This window comes from Bos mutus, chromosome 27, assembly GCF_027580195.1.
Source record: "Bos mutus isolate GX-2022 chromosome 27, NWIPB_WYAK_1.1, whole genome shotgun sequence".
Taxonomy (NCBI): Eukaryota; Metazoa; Chordata; class Mammalia; order Artiodactyla; family Bovidae; genus Bos; species Bos mutus.
This window is the reverse complement of record NC_091643.1, coordinates 25,693,299-25,697,075: the sequence shown is the minus strand read 5'-3', so window position 1 is coordinate 25,697,075 and position 3,777 is coordinate 25,693,299. Positions and strand designations below refer to the sequence as shown.

At 41.0% G+C, this 3,777-nt stretch overlaps 1 non-coding gene across 1 annotated transcript; it reads right to left on the bottom strand.

The window, feature by feature from the left end:
- Positions 1 to 1,974: 1,974 nt before the first annotated feature.
- On the bottom strand, positions 1,975 to 2,046 carry TRNAC-GCA (transfer RNA cysteine (anticodon GCA)). The gene has a single exon. It is a non-coding gene; the product is annotated as a tRNA-Cys (tRNA).
- Between the last annotated feature and the right edge of the window lie 1,731 nt (positions 2,047 to 3,777).

The following is a 3,777-nucleotide window of genomic DNA, read 5'->3' as shown; positions in this document are numbered from 1 at the left end:
TGTGTATTTTATTTACATTTCTACTGTTGTATTTAAGATTTTTAAGAAATAAGAATACTTAAATTGGGGATTTATTGCCAACATCCGTTGGATCATCAAAAAAGCAAGAGAGTTCCAGAAAAACATCTACTTCTGCTTTATTGACTATGCCAAAGCCTTTGACTGGATCACAACAAACTGTGGAAAATTCTTCAAGAGATGGGAATACCAGACCACCTGACCTGCCTCTTGAGAAATCTGTGTGCAGGTCAGGAAGCAACAGTTAGAACTGGACATGGAACAACAGACTGGTTCCAAATAGGGAAAGAAGTTCATCAAGGGTGTATATTGTCACCCTGCTTATTTAACATATATGCAGAGTATATCATGAGAAACGCTGGGCTTGATGAAGCATAAGCTGGAATCAAATTTGCTGGGAGAAATATCAATAACCTCAGATATTCAGATGACACCACACTTATGGCAGAAGGCAAAGAAGAACTAAAGAGCCTCTTGATGAAAGTGAAAGAGGAAAGTGAAAAAGTTGGCTTAAAACTCAGCATTCAGAAAACTAAGGTCATGGCATCTGGTCTCATCACTTCATGGCAAATAGATGCGGAAACAGTGGAAACAGTGACAGACTTTATTTTTTGGAGCTCCAAAATTACTGTAGATGATGACTGCAGCCATGAAATTAAAAGACTCCTTGGAAGAAAATTTATGACCAAACTAGACAGCATATTAAAAAGCAAAGACATTACTTTGCCAACAAAGGTCCATCTAGTCAAGGCTATGGTTTTTCCATTAGTCATGTATGGATGTGAGAGCCGGACTATAAAGAAATCTGAGCGCCAAAGAATTGATACTTTTGAACTGTGTTGTTGGAGAAGACTCTTGAGAGTCCCTTGGACAGCAAGGAGATCTAACCAGTCCATCCTAAAGGAAATCAGTCCTAAATATTCATTGGAAGGACTGATGCTGAAGCTGAAACTCCAATATGGCCACCTGGTGTGAAGAGCTGACTCATTTGAAAAGACTCTGATGCTGGGAAAGATTGAAGGCAGAAGGAGAAGGGGACGACAGAGGATGAGATGGCTGGATGGCATCACCGACTCAATGGACATGAGCTTGAGTGAACTCTGGGAGTTGGTGATGGACAGGGATGCCTGGTGTGCTGCAGTCCATGGGGTAGCAAAGAGTAGGATATGACTGAGAGACTGAACTGAACTGAACTGAAATTGGAAATTCACTTCTAATATGTTTATTTAGACAATCTTTTGTTCTTTTCTGCACAGATTGTCACACGTCACATCATGTAGTTGCTCAGTCACGTCCAACTCTCCCACCCATAGTCTGCCAGGCTCCTCTGCCCATGGCATTCTCCAGGCAAGAGTTCTGGAGTGGGTTGCTAGTTCCTTCTCCAGGGGATCTTCCCGACCCAGGGATCGAAGCCAGGTCTCCCACTTTGCAGGCCGATTCTTTACCACCTGAGCCACCAGAGAAGCCTGCACAGATTATACGCATATTTATATTTTGCTGTGTTTTGCTTTACTGCCTTTCACAGATATTGCCCTTTTCTTTTTTTAAGTTAGAATTTGAAGTCTGTGGCAACATTGAGTGGAGTAAGTCTATTGATGCTATTTTTCCAATAGCCTTTACTCACTTCACGTATCTCTCAGATTTTGCTAATTCTTGCAATATACTAAGCTTTCTTATTATTATATTCTTTATAATTATCTGTGATTAATGATCTTTGATATTACTGTTGCAAAGTTTATGACTCACTGAAGGGTCAGATGATAGCACTTTTTATCAATGAATTATTTTTAAAATTAAGATATGCACATTGTTTTTTAGATAATGGTGAAGTGAAGTCTCTCAGTCGTGTCCAACTCTTTGTGACCCCATGGACAGTAGCCTACCAAGCTCTGCCGTCCATGGGATTTTCCAGGCAAGAATACTGGAGTGGGCTGCCATTTTCTTCTCCAGGGGATCTTCCCAACCCAGGGATCGAACCTGGGTCTCCTGCATTGCAGACAGACGCTTTACCGTCTGAGCCACCAGGGAAGCAATGGTATTGCACACTTAATAGACTACAGTGTAAATCTAACTTTTATATGAACTGGGAAACCAAAAATTTGTGCAACTTGCTTTACTTCAGTAATCTGGAACAGAGCCCACACTATCTCCGAGGTACGCCTGCCTGTATTTTGGTATTGTTTCATAAACTGAAAGTGAAAACAGGGAAACAAATGTCATTTAACTTTATGAATACATTTTATCAAATAAGCTTGCAACACCTTAAATTATTAAGAATATGTAGGAGTGATGACATGAAAATGTTGAATTCATCATTTTGCAGAATATGACAACTGAATGAGGTACTGTGGGTGCACACCCCGTGATTACAGCTGCCTAAGACTAACCCTGCAAGGAAATGGCGCGGTTTCTCCTTCCATGAAAAAGTGTTGCTTATTATCCTCCTCGCCTGCATTTTGAACTTCTTGAATCTTTTTCAGGACTGCTCCTCTGTCCATATTGTGATGCCCTTTTCTTTGGCTGCATTGGGTCTGAGTCTCAGCCCATGGGAATCTTCTGTTGGGCAAGCGTTAGGCTTCTCTCAGTTGTAGCAGATAGGCTTCGTGGCCTCTCGGCATGTGGGATCTTACTTCCCTGACCAGGGATCAAACTGGCGTCCCCTGCATTAGAAGGCACATTCTTAACCACTGGACCACCAGGGAAGTCCCTATGATGCCCTTCTATTTCATTCTGAGAAGCAATAAGATCTGGAGTGGAAGGATGCCTCTGACTTCCCCAGGTGAGCGAACACACCCACAACAAGGATAGTTTCGGTGTTTTATCATCCCCTAAACCAGTGCTCCCCAGCTTCTCCCCTCAACTCTCTGAGGATAGCAATGACCATGGCACTTGTTAAAAAAACTAATTCCCAAGTTTTGCCTCTCAAGTGTCTAGTTCAGTAAGCTTCTGGTGAGAACCAGGGAGCTCTCATTTTGATAAGCTGCCAGGATACTGTTATTATCAGGGCAGTTTAGGAAATGTGGAGTTAAAGTAGATTTTTTTTTTTTTTTTTGCACATTGCATTTCAAGGACCCTCTTTTAAGAATCAGGACCACTGAGGAGGCTGTGTAGATTGCATTCCTCCAGCCATGCTGGCTAGGAGGAGGTCTCTGGCAGGAGTGTGTGGAAAGGAAGAAATTTCACTCACTAAGAATGGTCTTTAATGTGGTTTCACTTGACTTCATATAGCAAGAGTCATATATTACACAGTAGCAGATCGAAAATTATCTTTAACATTTTAAAATTGCTTCCCAAGTGGTAAAATCACCTTGATTTTAGGGAAACTGGTGACTGGAGATGGCACAGCTGCAACCAATTCTTTATAAAGCCTATTATCTTGTCACAAAGATTAAATCCAGCTATGAGTTGTTTGTCTATGGTCATTAGAAAATGACCGTTTCTGAAGGTGAAAGGATACTCATTTTATTTATTAAATGTTGTTAATGAGATGCTCCACTTTATTCAATTATACACTGTGAAGTTTTAGTCTTCTAAAGCAATTCATTCCCCCTAGGATTTGCCTCCAGAAAACTGGGCTATGGATAGATGACTGCTGATTTTTCATGCGTCTTGAATGGACTTAGGTCATCACTGCAGACTCACCTTAACAATGTCAAACATCTTGTGACATAAATGTCCCCAAAATTGTGTTAATGATGCGCTTTCAGTTTCTTTGGGCATTGTTGTTGTTGCATTTAGTAGCTAAGTGTCTGTTTCTGA